This window comes from Callorhinchus milii, unplaced genomic scaffold (genome assembly GCF_018977255.1).
Source record: "Callorhinchus milii isolate IMCB2004 unplaced genomic scaffold, IMCB_Cmil_1.0 Scaffold17, whole genome shotgun sequence".
In the NCBI taxonomy this organism is placed as follows: Eukaryota; Metazoa; Chordata; class Chondrichthyes; order Chimaeriformes; family Callorhinchidae; genus Callorhinchus; species Callorhinchus milii.
Genome location: NW_024704758.1, coordinates 3,083,540 through 3,099,974, shown reverse-complemented (window position 1 = coordinate 3,099,974; position 16,435 = coordinate 3,083,540).

The following is a 16,435-nucleotide window of genomic DNA, read 5'->3' as shown; positions in this document are numbered from 1 at the left end:
GATTCAGGCAGAGTTTCAGAGTCTCGAGGCGAAGTGGGTATTCAGAGAAGGATGAGATCAAATGAGCCAAAGAGACTTCTTTATCTGAACCTCTCCTCTGATCTCTTGGGATCCAGTGGTCTGGATTTCTTTGTTGCTCTCAGTGGCATTTTGTACTCTTGAAACACTGAATGCGTTCACACGAGGGAAGTAATATTTGCCATGTCTTCGGTTCTGATTCATTGATGATTTTTCTTTTTGGGGGGGGGGGGTGTGGGGGGGTGGGGGTTCGGGGGAATGATTGCCCATTTTGCTTCGAGAGGTTGGAAGGAAAGGAAAACAAGCTGGCTGTGTGTTCCGATCTCAGACTGAATTGTGCTCAGCTGACTGAACCCTCACTACACAGGGCCTGGATCTTAGAGCTTTGGCAGCAGCCTTCAACTATTTGATCATTATAGTGATCCCTCCCACGACCTTCCAGCTTATAGCTTTGAAAAGTGTGTGCGCAGCTTCCTGCCGCACTCTGTTAACTTTGTACATGTCCAGAGAGATAACATTCGTCATGTCTTATGAATGTTGCTTCATTGATTCATCTTGTTTTGGTGAATGTTAACCACTTCAATGCAATTCAATGGAGATAACAGAGACTCATCGTAATAAATAGCAATAATCCTTACATTTGATACAGCACCTTATCCCGTCGTTGAGACATCTCAAAGCGCTTCAAAGAATATACTGTAAAGTGGATTGACTGTGTGTTTTGTGGATAAATAAAGATTAGAGTGATTATAGAATAGCACGTGGAATGCCCAGATCATGTTACAGACAGGATAATGTACCTGTTGGGTGTGTGTTACTAGTATGACAGAGCGTGTTGCAGGTTTCACCAGGCTATGCACCACCCTTTATGCAAACTTGTGCAAAGAAGCTCTGCACACGCAGTGAAAGTAACATTTTACATTCTGGGAAAAATAGCCTTCTGCATTACAGTCCGACGTATGTAAGAAACTGTGCAGCAGAAAAGCTTAATGAATATTTTACCCTGGATTCCCCAAATGAATGAATTTGCAGTGATCAGAAACTCCATGACAAGCCCTTTAACAACTGGCTAAATCTCCATTAAAATCAAGCACCTAGCTCAGCCTTGCTCAATTGGTAGTACTGTTGCCTTTGAGTCAAAAGGTTCACATCCCATGTGGGCCCTTTGAGCCTAGTCCACCCTGTAATAGGTGGAGTCCTGTAGTTCAGTGGTTAGAGCACTCGCCTCGCAAGCGAAGGACCTGGATTTGATTCCCGGCAGGGCAAAACGTTGGGCAAGTTTTCCTTACTCCACACACCTCTGTTTATCTAGCAGTAAGTAAGAACCCGCATGTTAATCGATTGGTGGATTGCTTTTCCAGGGGTAATAATCCCTTCAAAAAATAAATGTTAAAAAAAACATGTGGTCACTCAATCCACGACTGTTTGTGGGACACTGCTGTGCACAAATGGCTGCCGCGTTCCGCACACAAAATATACAGTCAATTCTATAGTCTGTAAAGCGTTTTGAGACATCTCGATAAGGCGCTATATCAAATGCAAGTATTTTTATTATTATAGTCCAGGCTGATGTTCTAATGCAGTGCTTGGGATATGCTGCTTTGTCGGAGGTACCGTCCTTCAGATGAGACATTAAACTGTTCAGGTGGACGTTGAAGAACCCGTGGCACTATTCAAAAAGATAAGGGAGATTCTCCCGGTGAACTTGCTGACAATCCAGCAAATAAAAAATTATCATGACTTGATAATAAAAAATTATCATGTTGGAATTCAGCAGAACGATTTCATGAGATTTCATGTGTGACATTTGACAAATTCTGGACTCTCTGAAAAATGCTACTTAAATAGAGTGAATCTGGAACCAGGTGGAAATTTCTTCCCAATAGTGTCTTCAAATATACCCACCTCTCTGGTATCTCAAGTTGCGTTGTGTGGGATTGGCCGTTATTGCAGGCACCCGTGAATTGAGTTGCATTGGAGTGATGTGGTTTCCAAAGGAATAAGACAGGGTTGCATTGTGCACACACTTGGTAGTGTGCAGCTCACTGCTCAGGCATCTGTGGCGGGCTGGGCTTCCAGTTCTCTGAGGCTGATAACAATCAGAGCACATGTTGGAATTCAGCAAAACGATTTCATGAGAGATTGCGTGCTGCCGAGAGGGGGAGCGTGCCTAAGAGCAAGAGAATTTTAATGAAGAGTTACAATCTTTATTAACGTTCGATGCAGAGCACCTATAATGTCCTTCACTCTGCAAATGCTTAGCCTGTGATTGCTGCCAAGTGGAGTGACTGCATATTTGTAGGCGAATGCAGCAGGCAATTAGATTACAGCAATGTCCCGCTAACTTCAATGAAATGGATGATCAATTTATCCGAGAGATTTTGTGGCCAAACCAGGAGTTAACAGTTACCAGGCAATCTTCTGTTTGGACATTGCCATGCCAATGATTTACAGATACGATCTAGGCTTTTGTTGACTTGCATCTAAATATAATGCCAATTTGCTGTACCCTTTTGATAGCTGGAATTGCTATGACCCTGGATGTATCCCCACAAGAGAAATACAGAGTGATTAGTGCAGCATGTTAAAGCCCTGATTCTCTCAACCATTGTGCATTCCTAAAATGTTCCCAACACAAAGGAAGGCCGTTTGGTCTATTAAACCGGTGTTAGTGCAAACTTCCCTACTGGAGCTACCTATTCTAATCCTATTCCCCTGCTCTATCCTCATGCCCTTTCATATTTTTTCTTCCAATCTTTATCAAGGCTTTAAGTGGAGCCCTGTAGCATAGTGGCTAGAGTACTCACCTCGCAAGCAAGAGGACCTGGGTTTCATTCTCAGACAGGAAGAAACGTTAGGCAAGTTTCCTTAGTCCTCATGCTTCTGTTTACCTATCAGTAAGTAGGAACCCAGTCGTTAGTCGATTGGCAGATTGCTTTCTGGGTGTAATAATCCCTAAAAAAAAGAAAATTGGTACTCAATTCACAACTGCTTGGGGGACACTGCTGGGTGCAATTGGCTGCCATGTTTTTTCGCCACAAGATACACAGTCAATTGACTTTACAGTATATTCTGTGAAGCGTTTTGAGATATCTCAATAACGTTATAAGGTGCTATATCAAATACATTATTATTATAATTCCCTGTTTAGTGCTGCTATGGGCTCATTAACCCCAAAGTTGGGTCATGCGTCATTGGCATGTTCCAGGTGTGGGTTGAGTCATCGGGAGAGAACCTGATTGCAGACCAGCCAGTTTTTTCTACGGTGGGGGAGGAAAAATCAGAGAAGGAGAAGGAAATCTTGCTAGGAAATACAGCAAAATTGACCCCTAGTATTTCTTATTGAAAATGGCTGGAACTGTCAGTGTGATGTGGCTCCAACTGTGCTTTCAAATAACTTTCGAAGGGGGAGCAGCAGCAAAAAAAAAATCTGATTGGATCTGCGACCCCATCTCCTGGTTACACCTTGTGTGGTCTCTCCTAGTGCTTCTTATTACTCCCCATCAACCAATGGGGTGGGGGGGGTTGGGGGGCTTGAGCTCGAGTTGACAAGCCGGGCCGGTTTATCGAGAGCGATGTGCTTAGTTATGAGAAAAACCTGTTCCAAGGCCGTTCCCGAATTGAATTTAATTAAATGTTATTAGATCTGCCATTTGCAGGTCATGTAGACCCATCGCTGTTTGACTGACTCTCTGTCTGGACAGACATGAGAGCACAGGCCTCGCCAACAGGTCCTTTCACTCAACCCATATGGTTCCTTCTGCAAACAACGAAAAAAAATGATGTGTGCGTCACAGTTTTCTCGAGCTTTGCAATCACAGAAAGAAGTATTTATTAAATATGTTATGGAAGTTAGGAGAGGTTGTTGATGATGAAGATAATGGGGTAAAAATGCAGAGTTGGAGGCATGAATTACAGATGCTATCATGCACTAATGACAACTATTAGTTTGCGTTTGACAACTTGGGGCAGAAAGAATTCCACCCAGGTCTAGATTTACTCTATTCATTTAGGGGGGCATTCTGGCGAATTGATGAATTCATCGTTCACTTTGAAGGTCAAGTTTCTTATGTGCTTATAAGAAATTCACAGAGTTTAAAATGAAGACCGAATTCATCATTCATCAGAATTTGACAAATTCTAATGAATGATGAATTTGGTCTTCATTTTAAACTCTGTGAATTTCTTATAAGCACATAAGAAACTTGACCTTCAAAGTGAATGATGAATTCTCAGAAATTAAACCAACAGAGTAAACGGGACCCAACTGGAATTCCTATCCTTATTTGTATAGGCTGCAGATGCCCATTGTATATATTACTATAACTACTATTAGTATTTCGCCCACAAATACACAAACAATCCACTTTGCAGTATATCCCGTGAAGCGTTTTGAGACGTCTCAGTGACCTGATCAGGCACCATATCGAATGCAAGGATTATTATTATTTCTAACATTTGATCTAGCTCTCTTCACATCATTAGGACTTCTCAAACCGCTTGACAGAATTTTACTGTAAAGCGCAGTGCCTAGAGTATCTTGTAGATGGATACAGGCACAGCAATGTTCAAAGGGCTTTGCTGTTCAAAGAAGAACATTAAGTGACACAGTTAGAGGCAACAGTGGGAATAAAACATGTTTCCCGGCTCTGAAATTGACCTTGTTTCTTTCTGGGAGTTGGCATTTCCTGGGAGCGCAGGAAGAAGAGGAATTGTATTTGGGCATCACTAATAACAATCAGAATTCCCATATTTCCAATGTCACCAAAAAGTCCTGATAACTACCCTATTACCAAAAAAAAACAAATATCATCATTTCTTGAAGACTTTGTAATGGTATCCTGACATTTTGGGTCACCCTGTATAATCCAGCAGCCCTGATTCACCAAGCAAACTATGCCAACAAACTAACGCGCATGTCAAAAGGTTTTTGAAAGTGGCTTTTTTCCCAAATTGTGAAAGTAAGAGGGAAATTTGCAACTGGGACAGGGTTGCCAGGAAGCCTTGTTGAGGCCAGGGCACTGAGACTCATTTAAAAAGCAGTTTGATGTCGTGATGGGAGAGGGGGGTGGTGGGGGGGAGATGGTAAGGTGAGTGAAGGATGAGATTGATTGGCCCGAAGGGCCTTCTTCATCCAAACCTATCTTGTGATCTTGTGAAACATGTGAGAGTTAGGGGCTTGACAGTGACACTGTTGGTCAGTTATGAAATTGCAGCAGAAAATGGATTCCAGTCCAGTTCGGCTCCACTTAGGATCTCCACTCCCAAAAGGCAGACGGGGGACCTCGATTCTTAACATCTCATCAGAAGCACAGCACCTCTGACAATGCAGCATTCCCCAGCACTGCACTGGAATGTCAACCTAGATTGGGCAAGTCCAAATTCCTGACGTGGAGCTGGAACTCGCAATTTCCTGACTCTGAGGCATCAGTGCTACTGACTGAGCCAGGTTGACTTGAGTTATTCGCATGTGCACATTGCTGACCAGCCTTTTCCCTGTAGACAACTGGTCACTTCTTCCTGCTAATGTTTCCATTCCATTTCTACAACAACCATCCCTGTTGAGTGTCCAAGTGAGACGGCCAAGAGACTGCAGGGAATTGTGGTCACTTTGTGCTGTCTGCCTATGTTCACTAGGAGCATCCAAATTCACATTCCACAGAACCCATTTTGCCACCAGAAAGACTGAGGATTGCTATCTGGATCCTGAGAGGTGATAGGACAGTCTGATCACCATCTGTATCACCAAGTCCTCAATTGAAAACTTATTTAGTTAGACGTCCAGAGGATCGGTGTGTGTGGGCGCCATCATTTTCATGGCAAATAATGATCTGTCGCCATGTTCGGTGCCACATTTTCCGTGAATTGGATGGAGTCAGTGACGAGGAAAATACTGGTATCAGACATTATTGCACATCAGATTCATCTACAACAGAAAATAAAAATTCATTGTGAGAAAAAAATGGGACTTTGTGAACACCCTGTACTTGTTTCCATTGAGATCCAAGCCAACTCCATTAAACTGTTTCCGTGAAACATTTACAAGATAAAAACATCATTATTTGTGAACACTCACAAAATAATCTTGACTCTCTAATAATACGTATGGAGGGAGAAAAGTTTGTAAACTTGTGGGGTGGGGGGAAAAGCATGATGGAATAATTGAGATAAAGTTTCTCAATATCCTCATAACTTGACATCAGTTTTCCCTGAACTTTAAAGCACGAATGTGGCTTTTAAATGTTATGCCGAACATTCACCATTATAAAGCATTTATGTGATGAAACAGCCTTTCAGTGTTAAAACTGTCCTGAATCAACACCTTAGCCCCATTCCCTCAACCTCATCTGATTGCGTGCCCGGCCTTTCCCACGCTGTGATTCATGCACTTGCAAAAAAAATCCACTTGATACGTCGCAGTAATTCATTCTGTTTTGCTAATAGCATTGTCAAGTTTGTTCCGTTGCTGTTGCTGTCTTCTTTTTAAAGACATCAGCTCGGACACACTCTATTTCACGATTTTCCCCCTCCAATGTACCCTCAAGACCTTTCCTTTCATCCTTCAGAGTTCACCAGCTTTGCATCCTGACCCTCAGCAGTGAGGGATGTTAACTGACACCTCTAGATGATCAAGTTCTATCCCATCCATGGAGTGCCTCCTCGTTGTTGCTCCCTAAATGCAGTGCCTTATTACATTGCATAATCCTTGCATTTGATATAGAGATTTATCACGTCACTGAGACTCTCAAGGCACTTCACAAAATATCCTGTTAAGTGAATTGACTCTACCTTTTGTGGGTAAAACATGGCTGCCAATTGCGCACAACCGTGTACCACAAACAGTCGTGCATTGAGTGACCTCCCACCCCAACCCCCCCCACCGCCCCCATAAAGCGTCCGCCAATCAACTAACAACTCCTACTTATTACCAGGTAAACAGAGGCGCGTGGAGTAAGGAAACTGGCCTAAGGTTTTGCCCTGCCTGGGAATCGAACCCTCTCAGGTCTTCTCGCTTGCTAGGCGAGCGCGTTAACCGCTACGCCGAGGGATTCCATAATAATAATATAATAATAATAATATTCATCCTCTAAATCGCATTTCTCTGGATTCTGAACGCTCACATGGCTGAGCTTCTCTCCTCTCCTCGCCCAGCGCACCAGGTTCCCAAACCAGATATTTCAAAAGGTACTGCAAAGCACGAGAAAAATGTGGAATTGGCCCACAAGATGGTGCATTCCTCACACGGCCTTTTCCCTCACTGTTTATTTATCCAAATGTGATTCATCCACTTTCCAACTTGGGGATGTAAAAATCCGCTTGATTGTTATCAGTAATTCATTCTCTTTCGCGAATAGCGTTGTCAAGTTGTGTTTTATTGTTGCCGTTTTTGTTTTCAAAGACATTTTATCCTCCAATTGTCCTTTTTTTTTTTCGTCTGCAAAAGGTAACGGAGTAAAGCCCTTTCTTTTGTGTTTAAAAAAAAGTAAACTGAAGATGAAATCTCTGCTCCTTGTCCGTGCCTTTTGCTTCAAAGAGGGATCAGTGAGGGATCCACCTTAAACATTATTTTTCAATGCCACAACTTAACTTTCATCAACTCAGAGGCAGAGGAGGCAAAATGTACAGCGAATGCTAAATATAGACTGCGCTAATCCAAACTATTCTTTGCTAAACTTAATTTTTTTTTGAGAGGAACAAGTTAAGAGGATGTGAAGGAATCTCACTTGTGGGAACTTATTTATCCTTCAAATTGAAGGGTGGGGGTGGGGGTAGAGGATTCAGTCTGTGTGTGTGTGTGTTGGGGGGGGTGAGAGAGAGAGAGAGAGAGAGAGAAGCAGATGCTTGTTATATAAAGTTTAACAGTTTTTTTTTCTTCTTCTTCTTAGACGTTTGGTTTGTGTCGCTTCAGTCAGCCAAAAGTTTCAGATGGAACAATGACCTTAAATGGTAAAAGCTCCCAGGAGTGAGAGAGAGGCTGTTTCTCAGAATAGCAGGAATTAAGTCAGTCGGTTGTAGGTAGGGGTTTTGATGTGAATAAGCAGGGGATCCATCCCAGTGTTTGATCTGCCGGTGGGGGCTGCATTGGAGACAAGGCTCCTTCTGAAACTTTGGTCCCTATAAAGGTATAGTACTGTTGTCGTTGGTCAGTGCAAGGAAACTTGTAGAGGAGAGAGACTTGCCTGATTGCAAATCAAGCAGCTTGCCTCAACAGCTGGTAAACTATGCATAGAGTGAATGTAGCAGCAAAAAAAAAACCAAGAGTTGTGTTTTCTCTATTCGTTCAGTGGTTGCTTACATTGGGGAAGCCAGTTTTGTGGGTTTCTCTCTCTCTCTCTCTCCCTCTCTCCCCACTCCCCACTCTCTATCCTCCTCCTCCTCCTCCCTGGAGGGATATGCCATGACCTAACTGGAAGTCAGTTGTATGTGTGCCTGTGTTTTTTAAAAAAAAAAGAGAGAGAGAAGAGAGAAAGCACTGAGATGTAAAGCAAGGAAGATCGTGCATTGTAAGAGCAGTTATTTTCCCCAAGCCCTGGCTGCCTGGCTGACACAAGCATCTGAATATCGACCTGCAGCAGGGGATGCATGTCAAGTCCTCTGCCAGGGATACAGATAGGTAGTGTCACTATATGTCCCTAATTTCCTGGGGACAGTCCCCGGACAAATTTTGTCCTGGCTTGAGTTTAGCAGCAAACTTGAGTGAGGAACAATGCAATTCTAAAACAGATGCACTCATCACAGTCATTAATCCAACAAGTTTCCTATTAATCTCCAGTGACTGCCGGCATCAGGACTTGTGGTGAGTTCAATTTTCTTTAATATCCGTGTGTTCCTCGATTTGATTTACAAAATATGCTTTCCCTACTGCGAGGAAGGCATGTTGTCTGGGTTCCAAAACTGGGAAGCTTCAAGCCTGGATCATCTGCCTTCCCTATTGGGATTCCTGTAGCATAGCATAGTGGTTAACGCGCTCGACTCGCAATTGAAAGGATCTGGGCTCGAATCCCGGGCGGGGCAAGACCTTAGAAACATTTCCTTACTCCACACTTCCCTGTTTACCTAGCAGTAAATAGGAACCCGGTTGTAAATCGATTGTCAGATTGGTATTAATCCCTCATGACTGTTCAATCCACGACTGTTTGTGAGGCACTGCTGTGCACAATTGACTGACACATCTCGCCCACAAAATACACAGGCAATCCACTTTACAATATATTCTATGAAGCGCTTTGAGAAGTCTCAACAATGTGTTAAGGTGCTGTATCAAATGCAAGAATTATTATTATTATTGTATCCCTTGCTGTCTTTCTCACTATCACCTTAATTCAGTGCATTACTGGCTGCCAGGTTCCCTAGCAAGGAAAAGAGTTGCAGTATATCTGTTATGGCTATAATTCCAATGATGGAATTTGCATTCAGTAAGAATTTAAAGTGTCAAATTAATTATTTCAGATGTGGATGTTTTGGAGTGCGAAGTGCATTCTTTATTTGAAATAACTGCTTAAAAATAGACATGGATAGTATCCATCTCTTTAGACTCATTCTATTCATGTTTCCAGCACAGGCGGAAAACTGCCAGTGTTTGAAGAGTGGATAGAGCCCTGGTTTGAGTCCGTTTCTTTGCCTGCTACAGTTGGAAGTACAGTTTTGTTGAATACAACAGGGTCAGCCTGGTTCAGCACTCTTAGCCTCTTAGTCAGAAGGCTTGTGGGTTCAAGCCCCAGATTGGGCCCTGTGAACTTGTACAGTCTGGGCTGATGCTTCAATTCAGAGATGTGGTTGTGCTGCATTGGTTCAAGGTGGCCTCCGTCTCTTTGGATGAGACGTTAAACCGAGGTCCTGTCTCCGTGTTCGAGATGCTAAACATTCCCCCACGCCACTATTCGAATAAAGAAGGGAGTTTCTCTCTCCCACTGTCCTGACCATCAATCCCCCGGAAAAAATCGTTCATTCACTTTATAGCTGTGTGTGGGACTTTGCTCGGCACAAATTGGCAGCTAACTTGGCCTACAAAATAGTCATTGTGTTTTACAGTAATTCCTGTGAAGTGCTGTGAGACGTCCTCCTAATGTGAAAGGCGCTGCATCAAACGCAAAGATTGCCATTATCCTGAATTCCTGACATGATTTGTAAAGTCCCAGGGAGTGGAGGCTTCCACTTGGGACACAAGGCCTTTTATTACTCTTTCCCATCTAAGTATATATCTGTATATGTATAACACAGGTGGGGGTGGGGAAGGGAGTGTGGTCACTATCTCACTGTGTCACCACCACAAGAAATAACTTGAGGTCCAGAACCCCACCCCCCACCCGGATGTAAAATAAACTATTTCAGGCAGTTGCTCCAATATCAAGCTTTTGCTCTGCTGTGTGGTCACGGATATTTCAATACAAAGCACCCATTATCTGCATCTAACAGGCCGACTTGTTAAGTGTCAGCTGAATACTAGGGATGCTGTTACAGTGTGATATATATCCAATATACCCATGCGTTGGCCAACCACAAAGTAGGCTCCAATAGACCTGCAGGGCTGTTGTCAACAAGAATATGTCTGTGGACTGAGGTTTAGTGCAGTGAAACTGTGGAATGCTCCCGAGCACAGCAGCAATCCTAGAAATGTATACAAACCATAAAAATATTAGTCTTCCTCGGTGCAGATTTATAACAACAGCAAACTGGGGAAATTATAACAGCAGGAGAGCGAGTTGTGTTGCCAGCCGGGTTGGTTGAGCCTAAAGTGCTGGAGTTTTGGTGAGCGACTTGGTGGTTTGAATCCCACCTAAAATCGTGGCCTTGTTCCCTCGCTCTCAGGTAACCCTTAATAATGGGGTTGCATTTAGAAAGGTCTGAATGTTTTAGTGCAGCAAAGTCTAGGATGAAAGCAGACTCCCAGCAAATGCAAACAATGCAGCATTTGATTGAACCCTATTCAAAAGGAGGCAGATAAATGTTTGGAGTGAACAGTATTGAAGGGTACAGAGATGGAGCTCAGATTGACATGAACACAGGCTCCACAACACACAGTAGTTTCAGCGCTCGGAGCGAGGGGGGGGTGTGGGAGGCCGCATTATTATAACAGGTCGACTTGTTATAATAATCTTTGCATTTGCTGTTTCGCCTTATCATGTCGTGGCAACATCTCAAAGTGCTTCACGGGATAACGTGCAAAGTAACTGTGTGCTTTGTAGACGAATGCGGCAACCAATTTGTGTTCAGCGATGCCTATCAAACAGCCATGGAGTCATTGACCAATTTTATCTGGAGAATAAAAACAGAAGTCGCTGGGAACGCTCAGCAGGTCAGGCAGCATCTATGGAGAAAGGAAAGTGAGTCAACGTTTCATCAGAACCTGGGGCACGTTGGCAGGGAGAGGCTTTTAAGGACTAACAAAGGAGGGGTAGGCAGGGCAAGGGTCATAGACCCGAAACGTTGACTTTCCTTTCTCCATAGATGCTGCCTGACCTGCTGAGTGATCCTAGCGACTTCTATTTTTGTTTCAGATTTCCAGCATGTGCAGTATTTTGCGTTATGTTTATCGGGGAATACCGGCCAGGACACCGGGACAAACCCCCTTTTCTTTTCGAAAATCTTGATGGTTAACCAAGAAGAAGGAAATGCCAGTATCCTCGTGTTCATGTTAATTGCTCCATCATCTGCAAAATAGGCTTCAATAGCCCCACAGAGAACGGGGAATGGAGCCTAGAGAGTCAGGGTTGAATTGTGGGGATGTGAGGATCCACTCCTGGAGTATAAATACACTCACCCGGACTAGTTGGGCCGAAGGGCTCGTTTCCATCATGTACAGTTTGTGTAAATCTATGAATATTCTGGTGTTTTTGCTTTGGAAAGCTGAGGATAAATGGTTTTGAAGGGTCTTCTTTATTTGAAACTTCTTGTGATCATCAACAGGGAATGTGGGGGAATTATCATTTCCCAGGGGACTGGGAGTGTACATGCGTGTGTGTGCACAGCATGTGTGGAGGAGGGGACTATAAAAAGGATTCTGTGCAGTATTTGTGGTAAGATATGATGTTGTTTTCTTGCTCTGTGCCTCCTCATGTTCTTAAAGGAAATACGGACGAAGAGATATAGGGTACAGGCAGGAACCGATCCAGTCTGGTTACAACCCATTTTCTAATCTCACAGGAAGAGACTCCTCTCATAGAAATATTACGATACGGGCTGATATTGTTACTAAGATGTTACTGTCAGCCTAGCTGTAGCAGCATTAATGATAGTGATGATGATCCATGCATTCGGTACAATGCTTGTCATGTCAGGAGGACATCTCAAAGCGCTTCACAGGAGTTGACTGTAAGGTGTTGTAACTGTGTAGTTCGCGGGCAAAAGCCCATAAATAATGGCCAAGAATTGTTCATTTGCAGAAATGAAACTGCCCATCTGGCTGTCTTTCTGTCTGCCTATCTATCACATATTAGCAGATTCGCTACCTTGTTGTTATACATACATAGTAGTGGGGTTTTATATCTATTACGTAGGGTACCATAAGGCAGCTAATCCATGTTAGCGACATCCCTTAAACAACAAGGAGACAAGCAGCAAATTAATCTGAATCTGCCACCAGCTGAATCGCAAGGCAGAAGGACCCCAAGTGAATAACACTGGAAATAAATAAGTGACTTGTGCTCAATGTGGAACAGTATAAGAATGAACAAAGGCATAAATCAGGGGCTAACAGGATAGGGGATGGAGGAACATATAATCTTGTTTTGCTGGGGTTAGTGGAGGGGAGGGGTGGGGGGGGAAGGTGGGACATGGAGGAGGTAATGCAATCGCAATTTTCTTTACACGTGTAATCTTTGGTTTGGGAGGGACATGGGTTTGCCCGGGCCGGGCGAAACCTTAGGCAAGTTTCCTTACTCCACACGCCTATGTTTACTTAACGGTTAGTTGATTGGTGGATAGCTCTTCTCCATTAATGCTCAAAACAAATGTGTTCACTCAATCCACGACTGTGGCTGCCGGGTTTTTCCCACAAAACACATAGTCAGTCAGTCCATTTTACAATATATTCCATGAAACGCTTTAAGGATTATGAATGATTATTCCTAACAAAAACAAGTAGATGAAGCCACGCATGATAAATCTGCATGGCAATGGAAAAGGGTCAATAGGAATTTCACTGCATAATGTCCAAAACTCCCTTGTCCCAAACCTCGACCAGAACACTCCCAGTTTAGATGACTACTTGTGGAATTTTGCAAATGACCTGCTGCCTTTTCCGACAACAATAATAAGCTGCCATCTCGAGGGTACGTACATGCAGACAGGCAAAAAAATATTTTTAAGTGAGATTGAAAAAGTAAACCAGAAAGAAGACTTTCCGGTAGGGTGGATATGGTTTCCGGAAGATGAGACCTGCTAGGTTGAAGAGCCTTCTTTATCTGAACAAACCTTTCATCCACAAAACATATAGTTTGCATTATACTTTACAGTAAATCCTGTGAAGCGCTTTAGACATCTCAACGAGGTGATCAGGCGCTATATCAAATGCCAGGATTATTATTATAATTAACCTTGAGTTCATTTCAAACGATTCTCATTTTGTGAAGCGCTTTGAGACTTCTTTTCGGGGGTGACCTCCCCTTTACACTGTAAACGCCAGTGTTTGGATGGGAGAGTTTGAAGATCTGAGCCATTTTGCGGGATAAGCAGGACATTTGCGATGTTGTTGAAGACTGACTCTTTAATAATGCTATAACAAACAAAAAAAAACAATTTTGTTTGGCATTCAGAGCACCCCCCGAGGCAGGACAGTTTGTTTTCTTTTTTGCCCTGATTGAGAACGATATGGTGTAGGCAGTACAAACTAGGCTCTCCCCTCCTCACTGGAACCCTGGTGGAAACCTGGTCTAATGGACCCAGTCTGATGTTATCTGAATGTCATGTCTGATACTCTTCTTGAGTGTTAGTCCACTATGATTGAGTGCTCCCATATACAGCAGCAGTGAGCTTTGCAAAGGCTTTTGGTGTTGCTGCAAATTCCTTGCCTCCTCCAAGGCACGTCTCAAGACCATCCTCATCGACCGTGCCTTCGGCCACCCTTCTACCCTCCACCATCCCGCTCCTAGCAGCTAATTTGCACACAAGAAATCTCCACAAACAGCTGTGAGATGAATGACACAATTTATCTGAAGAATTGTTGGCCAGGGCAGGTTAACGAAGAAGGGTGGTCGTGTTTGAAGACATTGGACTTATGTAAGAAATGGCTTGGCTCAATTCTGGTTAGAACGAAAGACCTTTCTGTTTGCGTTTACAATGAGAAATCCCATTGATTCGCACACACATTGTCAGATCCCCGGTACGTTGGCAGGAAAAAGGCGTTGGTTGTGAGAAACCTGTCAGTGTCTTTACATTTGCCCACGGTGTTCCGAGCCTGTGCTATAAATGTATTTGTTGCATCACCAAACCTCTCCTTCCATCATCACCCACTGCCTATTGTGAGTGCTAAACAGGGATGAGTGGAGAGAGCGAGCACTGCAGTGATTATCAGGCAGCAAGCCTGTTCTGGGATAATGTCCAATAGTGCCGGCCGGCTGCCCTCTGATCCCCTCTTCGTACGTGTTTCTCTTCATGTATAGTGCGATTAGACAGTCCAGGGCTCTTCAGTTCTGAGAGAAGACGTCTCCAGGGGAACATTACCGAGGTGTGTAATGCGATTTTAAATGGAATTGGAAAAAAAAACAGAACACTAGTTTAGGAACCACCAAGACAAGATAACAAGAGGACACCGGTTTCGAGTTGGAAAGGACCAATTTCAGGATAGACACCAGAAAAGGAAGCTTTTCTTTACCTGGAAGGTAATTAACAACTGGAACAGTTGGCCAGAAAGAGGCCAGGACGCTGAGACTCATTTTTAAAAAAAAGCAGCTCAATGCTGTGTTGGAATGATGGTAGAGTTGTTATTTTGGAACGATGAGATCAAATGAGCTGAAGAGCCTTCTTCATCCAGACTGATCTTGTGAACCCCAGTAAGTGATTGTTAGTTCAGTAGTTTAACTACTCAGCGCGTTGGCTCTATGTAAACTGAGACACTGGCTTTATTATGTAATCTGTTTAATTCTGGGCATGTTAGGTGTTGTCTGTGTCAAAACTACTTTACTATACAAAATGTAAACATTTTTAAAAAATAATAATAAACTGGTCACTCAATCCACGACTATTTTTGAGGCATTGCTGTGCGCAATTCGCTGCAGCATTTTGCCTACAAAATATATAGCCAATTCACTTTATAGTATATTCTGTGAAGCGCTTTGAGACGTCTAGAAGACGTAATAAGGCGCTGTATCAAATGCAAGGATTATTATTATCACATCTTTGAGGCGCCTCAAAGTGCTTCGCAGAATATACTGTAAAGTGTAGTGACAGTATATTTTGTGGGCGAAAGGCAGCAGCCAATTGCGGACAGTAGTGTCCCACAAACAGTCGTGGATTGAGTGACTCAATTTTTTTTGAGGGATTCTTACCCACAGAAAGCGATCCACCAATTGACTAACAACTGGGTTCTTACTTATTGCTACTTGCATTTATATAGTGCCCTTTATGCAGGATAGGGTTTCAGAGCTCTACGATTTTGATCAGAAAAGCTTTCTGCTAATGTAGTCTAATAATTCCTTCCGATAAATCACAAGGTTAAAAGGCTTTGAAAGTTATTTGTGCTATTGTTCTGTAGCAATGCTGGCCCAGTCCACCAGAGCTAACAAGCTGTCAAATTTATGACATGTCTATAGCTAGGTTTATTATAATATCCTTTTCTTTGGTCTAACTACACACAAATAAAGGCACCATTTAAGCATTTCCTACCGAGAAATTCCCTCAATACGGTATTCCAATCCCTAACAGAGCCATTCGTAATCAGATGACACATTCTCACATGTTGCGTAATCGAGGCGGGCGGCAAATGGCTTACAGAAAACCATTTTCTACAGATATTTTCCACAGTTATAGTAACCGCACACCACCTTACACGATTCATTGGATCTGACAAGAGAGCGCTTTGCATTGGCTGATGATTGAAGAGTAGGCTTTGGAGCGAGCGGCAACTGAAATGTGCAACCAAAATAAAGAAAATTCCAGGAATTGTAGGGCAGGAAACCAAGGGGGAGTTTTATGAGGTGCGGATGAGATTGTACATTTGCAACATTAATCTAAGATCGTTGCGATGACTTGAGAGATGCTCAGTGTCTATGAATGTAAAAAGTTTGAAAACAAAACTTGTATTGATATAGTGCCCTACGCGTAGGGGGATGACTCACTTCACAGGGAGGGAGGACAGGAGAGGAAACTGTTTGCTCATGCGCTATGATTTAGAGACCAATAGAGAGTGGGTCCTAAAAAATGACACAAATGGGTGTGGCTGAAGATCTTGATATTGATCAGAATCCAGCAGGGGCTGGGT